At 46.0% G+C, this 13,085-nt stretch overlaps 1 protein-coding gene across 16 annotated transcripts in view; it reads left to right on the top strand.

The window, feature by feature from the left end:
* OSBPL10 (oxysterol binding protein like 10) overlaps nt 1–13,085 on the top strand; it is a 330,377-nt gene that overhangs the window by 260,712 nt on the left and 56,580 nt on the right. The window lies entirely within an intron of this gene.

Below are 13,085 nucleotides of genomic sequence, written 5' to 3'. Positions count from 1 at the left end.
TCTTGAATCAACTGGTCTTGGTTCTCCATTGGCATTTTTCTCCCAGCTTCACGTGGTTCTTTTCTCCAAGGGTGACTAAAGGGCTTAGGTCTTCCAGAGACAGAGTCAGCCTGCCCACAAGTATTTCATCAGCATCTGTAAGGTGACTTCGCAGAATATGAAATGCTAGGGGATGTGAGATTTTGAAAGGCCTTTGCCTCTGGCCATGCACCGAGTTTCAGGTGGGAAACCCTTGCAGCTGACATATAGTTGCCTCGCAAGGTAAGTTGGCAACTGAGCGGATGATCCGAGCTTGGCGTCAGGTAGCTCTTTTGAGAGCCTTGGGTGGGGTCACATTTGAGGAGGAGTGCTTTGCTGCTGAGGGAACTCCAGTCCTTCCATTCATTGGGAAAGAAGCTTTGGGACTTTACACCAAAATACATATACTTAAAACTTGCTCTAGAAAGAAATGAAAAGAGAAATTCTTAGATCTTCAGAAATAATTGTTTACATCCTGTGCACGGCAGCAACACGGAAACCCTGGCAGAGACGGTCACCTAATAAGCTTTAAAAAAATGATTTTATTTATTTATTGAAGTCTAGTTGATTTATAGTGTGCTAATTTGTGCTGTACGGCAAAGTGATTCAGTTATACATAATTCTTTTTTAAAATATTCTTTTCCTTTATGGTTTATCACAGGATACTGAATATATCAGTAGTCCCTTGTGCTATATACAGTAGGACCTTGTTGGTTATCCATTCCATAAAAGAGTTTGCATCTGCTAACCCCAACCTCCCAATCTATCAGTCTGCCTTGGCAACTACAAGTCTGTTCTCTATGTCCATGAGTCTGTCTGTGATAGGTTCATTTGTATCATATTTTAGATTCCACAGGTAGGTGATATCACGTGGTATTTGTCTTTCTCCTTCTGACTTACTTCACTTAATGCAATAATCTCTAGTTGTGTGTGTGTGTGTGTGTGTATAAAATTATGAACATAATGGAATACTACTCAGCCTTGAAAAAGAATGAGCAACATGGATGCAACTAGAGATTATTATGCACACACGTGTGTGTATGTATGTGTGTGTGTGTATTCTTTATGCATTCATCTGTCAGTGGGCATTTAGGTTGTTTCCATGAACATTGGGGTGCACGTGTTTGAATTAGAGCTGTGTCTGGATATATGCCCAGGAGTAAGATAGCTGGATCATATGGCGATCCTGTTTTTAGTTTTTTTGAGGAACCTCTGTAGTGTTTTCCACTATGACTGCACCAGCTTACATTCCAAACAGTGGTGCAGGAGGGTTCCCTCCTCTCCCCACCTTCTCGAGCATTTGTTATTTGGAGACTTTTTAAAGAGAGCCATTCTGACCAGTGTGAGGCAGTACTTCAGGGTAGTTTTGGTTTGCATTTCTTTAATCATTAGCTTACTCCTTGGAAGGAGTAAGACAGCGTATTAAAACCTAGACAGCATATTAAAAAGCAGAGACATTACTTTGCCAACAAAGGTCCGTCTAGTCAAGGCTATGGTTTTTCCAGTGATCATGTATGGATGTGGGAGTTGAACTATAAAGAAAGCTGAGCACCAAAGAATTGATGCTTTTGAACTGTGGTGTTGGAGAAGACTCTCGAGAGTCCGTTGGACTGCAAGGAGATCCAGCCAGTCCATCCTAAAGATTAGTCCTGAGTGTTCACTGGAAGGACTGATGCTGAAGCTGAAACTCCAATACTTTGGCCACCTGATGCGAAGAGTTGACGCATTGGAAAAGACCCTAATGCTGGGAAGGACTGGGGGCAAGAGGAGAAGGGGACGACAGAGGATGAGATGGTTGGATGGCATCACCGACTCAATGGACATGGATTTGGGTAAACTCCGGGAGCTGGTGATGGACAGGGAGGCCTGGCGTCCATGGGGTCGCCAAGAGTCAGACACGACTGAACGACTGAAATGAATAATTAGTGACCTTGAGCATCTTTTTATGTTCCTGTTGGCCATCCCTGTTTTAGGAGAAATGTCTGTTTAGAAACCTAATAAGCTGATTATTAGGGCTGCTGGTATTCCACATTCTGAGTTGTTCCGTGTATGTGTTCTGCTTTCCCACGGGTGTTTCCTGTAACTCCAAAGTTTGACAGATCTGTTGTTTTTTTTTTAAACATAAAATTATTGCCCACTCTGCTTTTCAGTCAGTAGCATAGGCAGAAGATAGTATATCATTATCCGTATGAAATAACTAGCTCCGAAGTCCAACTTAAAATACCTTGAAGGAGAAGCAGTAAGGAGAGCTTTTCCCCCTGAAGTTAAGGACAGTCATTAATTTCTTGTTGTCATTTTTGCCCTTATTCCTTTTGTGGGCTCAATAGGAGATATTGTCTGGTAATCCCTTACAGCAGGCAAGACTTATGGGTTGTGATGTGGGTGTGATGATTTTCTGAGAAGGAAGGATTAAGAGTTCTTTTTCAAAACCTTCCCTCATTTTTCCAGTGACACCTCTAGTAGATGATTTTTGCAACCCAAACAGCTAGTGTTGGTTGGACACTATTTTTATTTTAGGCCATTGTGCTTTGTCTTTTTTTTTATTTTTGTTGTAAGAATTGAAGAAGCTAGCATCAGCCACCCAATAGTTTTCTTGTCAGAAAAAGGAGAATGTTTTCATTGTCTCCCTTTTGTATAATTTTGGAGAAACAACCAGAGAAGAAGTGAAGTGAAATTCCTGAAGGCTAAAAAGTTCTTTATGAGAATGTTTCTTATCCCTTTTGATATTGAGAATATAGTTGCTAAGTGGGTGGTCATTGAGAGGCTAGGAATGTGATGCTTTAGACAAACATGTTCTTCTGGCTCATTGCTGTGATCACGTTAGGTCTTTCGGAGAGTAAATTAGGATATAAACACTCCGATGTGTATTTATGGTGTTTGTTTTATTATTTTTTTGGCCATATTGTATGGCACTCGGGATCTTTATTCCCCAACCAGGGATTGAACCCATGCCCTCTGCAGTGGAAGTGCGGGATCTCTGGACCGCCAGGAAGGTCCCTGTTTGTGTCTTTTTATACCACAAGCAATTAACTCAATCCAGTTCCCATCAGACACAGGCTGGGCATCCTCCAGTTCAGCATCCCCTGATGCTGTCCACCTGCAGGGGGCGCCAGATCTCACAGGGGAGGGCTCAGACCTGCAGGACTGAGCCCCGCCTTCCACCAGATGCCAATCACAAGTCCAGGGCGTCACCTGTGCTTCTGACCAACTGGCTGTGGGTTGGAGACGCCCGTCCTCCTCTGAGGTGGGATTAACTTGCTAGAGTGGCTCACAGAGCTCAGAGAAACGTTGACCAGTTTCCTACAGAAGGATGTCATTCAGGAACGGAAGGAAGAAAGGCTCAGGGCAAGGTCTGTAGGGAGGAGCTTGGAGCTTCGCTTCCCCCTCTGAGTGTACCTCCGCCTCCCTGCACCCCACCTATTCACCAACCAGGATGTTCTCTGAACCCTGTTCTTTAGGGGTTTTATGGAGGTCTCATTGCATAGGCAAGAGTAAAGAAATTCTGGCCACTGATGATTCTCCAGTGATTAAAGCACCTCCAGCTCCTCTTGCCTCCCTGGAGACAAAGGAGTGGGCCTGAAAGCTCCAACCCTCTCATCACAGAGCGTCAGCCCTACGGACAGCCATCTCCCATCCTTAGGTGACCAGGGGTGTACAAAAGCCACTCACTGACATAACATGACTCTCATCTCTTAGAAAATTCTGAGGGTTTTAGGAACTCTTTGCCAGAAATAGGGACGAAAAGCAAATGTACATTTCTTATCATAAATCTCAATTTCACAGTCCCCTCCCCTGGTTCTGGCTTACCATAAAACAACTTAACATGTATCTGGAAAATGAACGCATTTTCAAGCTCAGTCTGTTTCATTCTCAACAGAACAGAACTCAAAGAGCAGTGTGTATTTAATATGTGAGTTATAAGAAAGCCGTGGTTGGCCCTGTTATCAAATGCAGTGATCTCAAAATTTTATTCTGCTGGGGCTGGAACTAACTAAATGTGAAAATGAAGTATTCTCACATAATGAAGCGAGTTAGGATCTTGGTTTCCCCTGTTAGTAGAACGATAATTCAGCATGTTTGAAATGTTAAGTTTAGGTAGAAAAAGGTTTTGATTGTGCTTTCTTTGTCAAAGTACACCTTGTTTTAGGACAGGAGGAGGGGAGATGTTGGGCCCGGTGCTCTTGACCTTCATCCACCCTCTGGACCGAAACCACCAGCTCAAATCCAGGTCCCCAGGTCCCTTGCTTTCTCACAGTGAGGTCTCTAAATGCGTGACGCTTTCCTCAGTGCGTTTGTGTGGGAGTTGGAAGCTGAGATGGGGCCCATATTCCTTCTGCTGGGGTAACGGGTGGACAAGGTCGTGAAGGGATGTGTTTAGAGGCAGGTGCAGTGGTCAGGACTCTGTTCAGTCTCCCTGCATTGGCGGGAGAGGCTGTTGAAGCCCCAGCAGCAGCAGCATCTAGATACTGGGATCAGGGCTACCTGCAGTGCTGTGCCTTGAGTTAAAAAGCCTAAGGGGGGATTTATGTTCCTCCAGACCAGTGATACTGTACATACCCAATTCCCGTATCACATCCCCTCCTGATCAAAATACCTGAAGTCGCTTCCGTTCCCAGCCCTGGATCTGAACTGGTCGGGCTGTTATTGAAATAGGGAGGCAGAGGATGGCATGGGGGAAATCCTGGATGTATACCCATCTTTCTAGAGCACGGGTCCCCAGCCTCTGGGAACTGATGCCTGATGGTCTGAGGTGGAGCTGATGTAATAATAATAGAAATGCAGTGCACAATAGATGTAGTGCCCTTGAATCATCCTGAAACCATCTCCCGCCTCCAACCCAATCCCGAGTCCATGGAAAAATTGTCTTTCACGGATCTGGCCCCTGGTGCCAAAAAGATGGGGGACCGCTGTTCTAGACAATATATCTGAGGGGTAAACCCCCTCATTTGTCATAAAACTCAGGTTTATAGAGGTATAATTCATAAATAGTAAAACTCACCTCTTTAAAAACGCGGTTCCATCGCTTCTGCCCTTTGGTTTGTTACAGCAGCTCCATCACTTCCCAAGACCCCCTTGGGTTCCCGTGTGTTTAACTTCTCCTCTAGTCCCTGGGGAGCCCTCATCTGTCTTCTTCCCACCTAGTTTTGCCTTTTTCAGAACACCCGTCTAAATGGAGCCATGCAGTGTGTATTCACGAGTCTGGCTTCCTTTGTGGGGCATAACGTGTGTTGTGTTAATCACTGGAGGTGTTTATTTGGTGCCCAGACACCTACCCCTGGCCTGGAGAGAGACTGGAGAGTCATCTCATTAATCCCTCCACTGTGGCTTCCCAGGTGGTGCTAGTGGTAAAGAACCCACCTGCCACTGAAGGGAACATAAAAGACTTGGGTTCAATCTCTGGGTCGGGAAGATCCCCTGGAGGAGGGCATGGCAACCCACTCCAGTATTCTCCCCTGGAGAATCCCATGGACACGGAGCCTGGCGGGCCACAGTCCATAGGGTCGCAAAGAATCGGACACGACTGAAGCGACTTAGCACACACACACGGGTACTTTGAGCAAAAAGTCTTGATGCCGTGTCTCAGGAACACGCTGTCAGCTCCTGTCAACCCTGGGTTGACTGTTCCATTAGAACACTTTGCTTGGTGAATCATCTGCATCGCAGTGGCAGCACTGCCATCAAGAGACCATATGCCCTGCATCCCCCAAGTCTAGCAGGTTCAGAAGGACTTCTAAGGTCCCTAGTACTAAGGACTGGATCAGCATATAAATTAGCTAAATGGGCTTTGGTTAGAAAATGGCAGAATTGAATTTTCAAGTGCTTATGTCATAATCCCTCCTTCTCCAATGGAGGGTATTGTCTTACCATTGAGGGAAAGAGACAGATATGAAAGATTTAGCTGAATGTTGCCTCAAGAAGAATTTTCATGCCCTTGGTTGAATTGTCATTTTTAGCCCAGAACTGTTGAACCACTCACTTAACATAGAAGGCTGTCAATTTTGAAATACTCTGAAATTCAAGTTGAAGCCTGGCCAGTCTAATCTCAAGCCATTTTGATGGTGGTTTACTCCTCACCTCCACAGTACATCAGCGTACGGGTATGTGTAGATTTGAGCATAAGTATAAGGCATGGGATGGTGATAGATTTTTCATGATAAGGTGGTGTGCTATTTTGATCCTTTGGATGATTGTTTTTTTTTTTTTTTTTAATTAAGTTACTGTTTGTGGCTGTGCTGGGTGTTGCTTGCTGTCCTTGGACTTTCTCTAGTTGCAGTCATTGGGGACTGCTCTTCGATGCAGTGGAGAGTGTGGGCTTCTCATCGCAGTGGCTTCTCTTGTTGCAGAGCATGGGCTCTAGAGTGCAGGCTTCGGTAGGTGCAGCACACAGGCTCAGTTGCCGCATGGCGTGTGGGATGTTCCCAGACCAAGGATCAAACCTGTGTCCCCTGCATTAGTGCACAGATTCTTAACCACCGGACCATCAGGGAAGTCCTGGAAAATTCTTCTGGCACACATTTTCAACCTTGAAGATGTGTTCAACATATCTGACACACATTTGTTTGTTATCAACTGTTTGACCAGGGAGTGAGACAGCTAACCCATTGTTACAATGGTAGAAAATTGCTTTTGTGATTTCTGTGATAGGTCCACAAAGTTTAATGGTTGCTCTGTAGGAAATGTTGTTGATCATGTCCAGACTTTGTAACAAGAAAGTTCATGGGTGACATGATTACCTGTTTTCTACCCCACTCCCCTTCCTTAGTCAGAGAGTTTAATTGCATCAAACTTTCCAGATCCTGCAGAACACTTTTTTCCTCTGTGAACCATGCCTTTGAATCACTGAATCTTAGAATAGTCTTTAGGGGTCCAGTGCTACTCCCCAGACTGGAGTGACTGGCTTGCCAAGAGTCACAGGACTGATGAGCAGTAAAGGCAAGGTGGAAGTCTGGACTTTATTCCCAGCCAGTGCCCTCTCCTGTAGACCACACCATTTCCTGTGTCCAGAAGGAATCTTCAACTGCAAATAACAGAGAACCCAACAATTAGAAGCTCAAGCAATAACACCGTTTCATTTTCTCACACAGTTGGACTTCTGCCGATAGTGGTCGTAGGTTTGTTGCAGTCACTTCTGATGCCCTTGAAGATACAGGCTGTTAGAAAATGGTATGCAGGTTCCTCAGAAACAAAAAACTAAAACTGGAGCTACTGTCTGATCCAGCAATCCCACTGTGTGTCTTTATCCAGAAGCATTGCAATCGGGATCTTGAGATGTTTACGCTCCAGTGTTCACTTATTTCAGCTTTGTTCCTGAATAGCCACAAGGTGGAAACAACCTAAATGGATGAATGAACAAAGACGGTGTGGTATATGGATGTGATGGATTGTCAGTCAGCCTTAAAAAAGGGGTGCGCCTTCAGGACATTATGCTAAGTGAAATACGCCAGTCACAGAAGGACAAATACGTGATTCCACTCACAGGAAGTCTCTAAAGCTATCAGACTCATAGACACAGGAAGTAGGATGATGGTGGCTGGGGTAGAGGGGGATGAAGAGTTTGTTCTCCAGTGAGTGGAGAGTTCCGGTTGTACGAGGTGAAGGGTTTGGAGGGCTGTTGTGCGGCCATGTGTGTGTAACTAACACCTACCATACTGCACACTTCAGCATTTGTTATGAGAGTAGATCTTGTGAGTCCTTTATGACCAAAACATCGGTTACCTCTCTTTAAAAAAAAAAAAAATTAAAACCAGGTTTCTTCCACTATTCTTGAGTTGGTTTTTCGTCCCCACATGCTTGTCATGGTGGCGGTGTGCCAGCTGCAGTCCCAAGCATCAGAAACTCACGGTATTCCTTTAGAATGTGGGACGAGATGAGGGCTTTTCCCACGATGCTCCACGTGGGAAGGGAAGCCCCCAGCACACTTTTCTTGTATCTCCCAACCAGAACTAGATCCCCCCGGGGGCCCCACCCAAGACCTATAACTTGTCCCTGGCAACTGGGTTTCCACGACTGCTTTAGAGTAATCAGTCACCCTCCATGGCTGTGGAGGAGGGTGCTGAATCACAGTGAATCTTGAGTCCTAGGTGGCCCCACATTGGGTCCCCATTAGCAGGGGAGAAGGGGGGATAGCCTTGGGGTGTGGAGATAGTGTGACTGGACCCCCCAAACCTGCCCCAAGCAGGTTTTCTTTCTGCAGTGCTCATCTTTAGCTTCCATAAGACTTTTCTAGCCCTACCATTTCGTCTCATAGGCCAAATTCTTTGATGAGTGAATATGAATGAAAGGTCCATCTGTACTGTTCATATCCTGAGGGCGTCTTCTCCCTGTCCTCATCTCGGTCCCTTGCTCTTTCTAGGAGTCTGGCTGCCCTAATAGAAGTAAGTATAGGGACTTCCCTGGCGGTCCAGTGGCTGAGACTTTGTGCTCCCAATGCAGGGGGCATGGGTTCCATCCCTGGCCGTGAAGCTGAGATCTCACATGCCATGCAGCATGGCCAAAAACCTTAATAAAAAGTAAGTCTAACCTGCTGAATGGCACGTAAGTTATGAATGCTGCTGTAATGAGAGATTCGTTAATGACCAGTGTCCTGGCCTCCCTAAACAGAAGGCTCTCCTACTAATTAGTCCATTTGTCGTGATTGGCCTTGACCTGTCCAACACATACTAGATGGTGGTGGTGATATGTGTAACTCTTATTATGACCTTCTCAGAAGATCCATGCAGGGCATTCCAATTTAGGTCCTGACATTAGAGGAATGAGCGGTGGCTTCTAATCATCTGGATTTTTTCTTCTCCTCTTCTGGCTGTAGGTCTGCAGAGACAGCAGTCCATCCACTCTGCAAATGTAGAAGATACGCCTCCTAGTTACCAGACCCTCAGGACTTAGAAATCAGAAGGATCCAGGTTGTTGCTTGTGTTGAAAATAGATTCTCGCCTCATAAGTTTGCTTTGCGTCCCAATGTAGTAAGATAGTAAATTATTCATCTTCTTGGTTATTTGTTCATCAAATACTAATTGAGCTACTATGTGGTGGACATTGAATGGAAGACTCCTTAGTTTAGCAGATTTCATAGCTCAGTACTGTGACCTAAATCATACCCAGGTGGCCAGTGCAAGAGACTCAAGAGGTACAGGTTCGATCCCTGGGTTGGGAAGATCCCCTGGAGGAAGGCATGGCAACCCACTCCAGTATTCTTGCCTGGACAATCCCACGGACAGAGGAGCCTGGTGTGCTACGATCCATAGGGTTGCAAAGGCTCGGACATGACTGAAGTGACTTAGTACGCATGAGCTAAATCATATACCACTCTCCCTACAAGTTCCTATGTTGAAGACCTAACCCCTAATAGGACTGTATCTGAGAGTTACAGAATGTATCTGAGAGTTCTTAGGAAGCAGTTAAGGTTAAAAGAGGTCATATGGGTGGGGCCCTAATCCAAGAGGACTCTCTCTGACTCTCCACCCTGGGAGGACATGGCAGAAGGCAGCCGTCTGCAAACCAAGAAGAGAGCCCTCATCAGAACCCAGCTGTGCTGGCCCCCTGATCTTGGACTTCCAGCCTCTAGAACTGTGAGAAAATAAACTATTGTTTAACTCAACCCCGTCTATGGACTTTTGTTTGCCCGAGCTAAGACACTCAGCTTATTAACTCCATGCTTTTTTCACAATAGTCACAATTATTTTTCTCTTTTTTTACCTTGAGATTAGAAGCAGGAGAGATGGTTTTTAGCTAAGTGATGTTTCGGGGTTAGTTTGCCAACACTGTGGAGGTTCTGGGGTCTGGGGCTGTGGGTCTGCCTGTGGCCCATGGCAGTTAAAATGACCAACCATATGTGAGATGCTTGGCATTTGGTGGTGTTCTCATAGGCTGTGATTGTCATTCCTCCCATGGCTGAGAGCTCCTGTCTTAAAATAAAAAAAAAAAGTTTTTCTGTCTTCTTAACAGATCGAAAACAAACATAACCACCACACACAAACCTAAGTTCTGTGTGCATCTTTCAAGGGCTTCTTGAACCTGGATTCTGGCTGCACTGATGAGCTCTCAGAGGCTACAAGATACAACAGTGTCATTTCCTGAGCAGCTTTGGGGGATTTCTTGTTACTTTTTCAAGGATTTGTTCCTCCCTTCATTCCTTTTCCTTTTTTCTCCTCTCCCTTATAGTGGGTACTAATAAAATTTTGTTTTGTTGGCTGGTGTTGCTTTCATAAGAGCGGGGTGGAATACACTAGGAGGTCCCCAACCACGCCTTCTTAGGGGCTGGTAGGGTGTATCTGGGGCTTGAACCAGCGGGTGCAACCCTGGAACAAGCTGGTCTGTGGGGAGCCTCCCTCCCCTCCCCTCCCCCCAGTCCACTGTGGCTTTGTGACATAAACACCCACCAGAGTGTTGGGGATGCAGCCGCCGAGGATTTGCCAGTTGTGAGCTGGAGCTATATGAAAAAAATCAGCACCAAGTGGTATAATCTCTTCTGTCCTGCAGCAGCCCCCAAAGGATTAAGCACTTTGAAACTGGTGAATGAAAAGGGCTTAAAATTATGCAGTGTTTTGTGTGGGTTTCCCCCCTTCTCCCCCCCCATCCGTCTCCTCTTCTCCCCTTCCCCCCTCCCCCCACCACCGACCCCTCTCCCCTCTCCCCTCCCCCCTCCCCCCCTCCTCCCCCGCCCTTCCCCTTCTCCCCTCCTCCCCTGCCCTTCCCCTTCTCCCCTCCCCCCTCTCCTCCCCCCTCTCCCCTCCTCCCCGTCCCTCCCCCTCTCCCCTCCCCCCTCTCCTCCCCCCTTCTCCCTCTCCCCACCCCTCTTCTCCTTCTCTCCACTCTCCCCTCCTCGTCCCCCCCTTCTCCCCTCCCTCCTCCTCCTCTTTGCCTTCCTGCCAGTGCTGTGGCCACAAAGAGGGAAAGCCTGAACTGAACCAGATGTGAAGAGTGGAAGAGAGTGTATGCAGGTGGTATGATCATTTTTAGTGTCCTGTTGTTTCAGGTTTGTTTATTCTCTTCCTAGCCAGGTGGCCCCAAATTTCACAACTCCCTCCGCTTTCCCCCTGGCCCGCCTTGCCCTGTGAAGTGCTACCAGCAGAAACAAGCTCTTCACCATCTGCCCAGCTTACATTTTTATTTGCCCACGATGAATAACTCTTCCCAGGGTGATTTATATGCCCCCTCTGATGATGTTCACTTTCCGGAGATGGGAAGTCGATGCTCAGAGATTTATGATCTTGGGAAAACAATGTTAAGGAAGAAACGAGGAAAGTCTTTTCTCATCCACTTCGGGCTCTGCCTGAATTAATCAATGAGTTCTTGGATCCCTTTTGCGACGTGAATTGAGTTTTGTAGATGGATTATGGGGCCATGTGGCACAGGGACTGTCTCTGTGCTGTATTGTAATTCTAAGTTCTAAATTTTTTGGTAATGATGAAAGATGAGCAGCTCACCAGAACAGAGACAATGTGTGTGTATGTGAATGAAATTGTCTAAGTCCTGGTAGTGATTTCTCTCCCTGTGGATACAGGACGCAAACGACTGCTGCTCTGACCCTTGATCCTACTTTACCAGCAGCTGTTTGGCTGCCCATCCTGTTCCCAAAGCTCTCCTTGTCCCTGCAGATACTAGAGCAGGGGTCAAGCAGGGGGGCTTTGTGAGGTGACAGGTGCAGTCAGGTGTCAACGCGACACCTGGCCACCACCATCTTCTTTCTCCTCTAAGAACAGTTTGAACCCATCGCTTACCCAAAACCCTGACCCCGCTTCTCTGCCGTTCTCCATCTGCAGCTGGCTCACTAGACATTGGACTGTCCTATGTCACATGCGGCTCTCTTTATTGGCTACAGTAATCCCAGCAAGTGACCTCATCCCTAATAAGTATAAGAAGAGGGGCAGACACACAGCCATTTGGAGGAAAAATAAACCGTAACTTTGTTGGAAATGAAGTTAAACCTGAGTGAGAACACTGTATCAATTGTTAAAGCCCTAGAACTGTCCTTCCGACTGCCCCCAAATCGCCGTTTTCCTCGATCTTATCAGAATTGCTTTCCTTGAAAGATTATAAGCAATGTATAAAACTTGATTGCCTTTAGATAATGCTGCAAGGCATCAGATCTTACAGCGGATGTATAGTACTTAATCCAAATTCTGAGTTTGAAAGCGTTTTGTGGGTCATTCTGGAAATGGACCCAACCATGAATGACATTCTTTTTTGGAAAATGTGTTTCAGACCCCAGAATACCTTCTTTTCACTGGCTTGTGTACTAAAATGCAGGGCCAGCTTGTAGTTTTGCTTTAAAAAATTATATAACTGGGGGAGAAACAACCCGTTTGGGGAACATGAGGTTTCCTTATAGTGACGAAACCAGTTTCCTGTACTGAAGTGAGAAAAGAAATGCAAGCAAGAGAAAGGGACTGCTCTTAGGTTTACCTGCCTTGTTATTTCATTGTGGTGCATTTTTAGCACTAAAAACTTGGTTGAGAATGAAATCTTACATAGCGATTCCCAGAATGAGAAAACACCCACCCATGTCAGCTGCTGTTTTGTGAAATCAGTGGGTCTTCACCAGAAGAGGGGAAAAGTGAGGTTAGACATCATAATGGCTTCTTCCTGAGCCTTAACAGGACCCTTTTACAAGGCAACAGTGTGCCCATCTCCCAGAAGCAGGCTCTTTGTTTATATATTTTTTAGAACACAGATTCCTGGAAGAAACAATCGGTAGAATGTAAGCCAAAACAGTAACTGAGAAGGGGAGGTCCTCTCTTTGATAGTCCGGCTGTTGAGATGAATGAAAAGTGTTTCAAAGCTGCAGGAGTATTTTGGAGAGGTGAGGTTAGAGGTTTGCATGCCTAGATCATAGGAACGAAGCCGGTACTCTGTCTGGTCTAGGGTTGATGTCAGGTTGAGCCATCCCTTGGTGCGGAGAGGCGGGTGTGAGCGTGATGTGTCTTCAGGGTCCCCTCTGTGGAAGCTGACAGAGTTGATTGGACCCCATTTTATTTACTGTTTTTGAGAACATGGGTGTGTAAATGATCAGTGGTAATGATCGTAGTAATTTCCTGATGGAAATGTCATGAGAACCAGTTGAGACAGTG

Source organism: Giraffa tippelskirchi, chromosome 9, assembly GCF_054371585.1.
Source record: "Giraffa tippelskirchi isolate mGirTip1 chromosome 9, T2T-mGirTip1v1.2.pri, whole genome shotgun sequence".
Lineage (NCBI taxonomy): Eukaryota > Metazoa > Chordata > Mammalia > Artiodactyla > Giraffidae > Giraffa > Giraffa tippelskirchi.
This window is presented reverse-complemented; position numbering and strand designations above follow the sequence as displayed.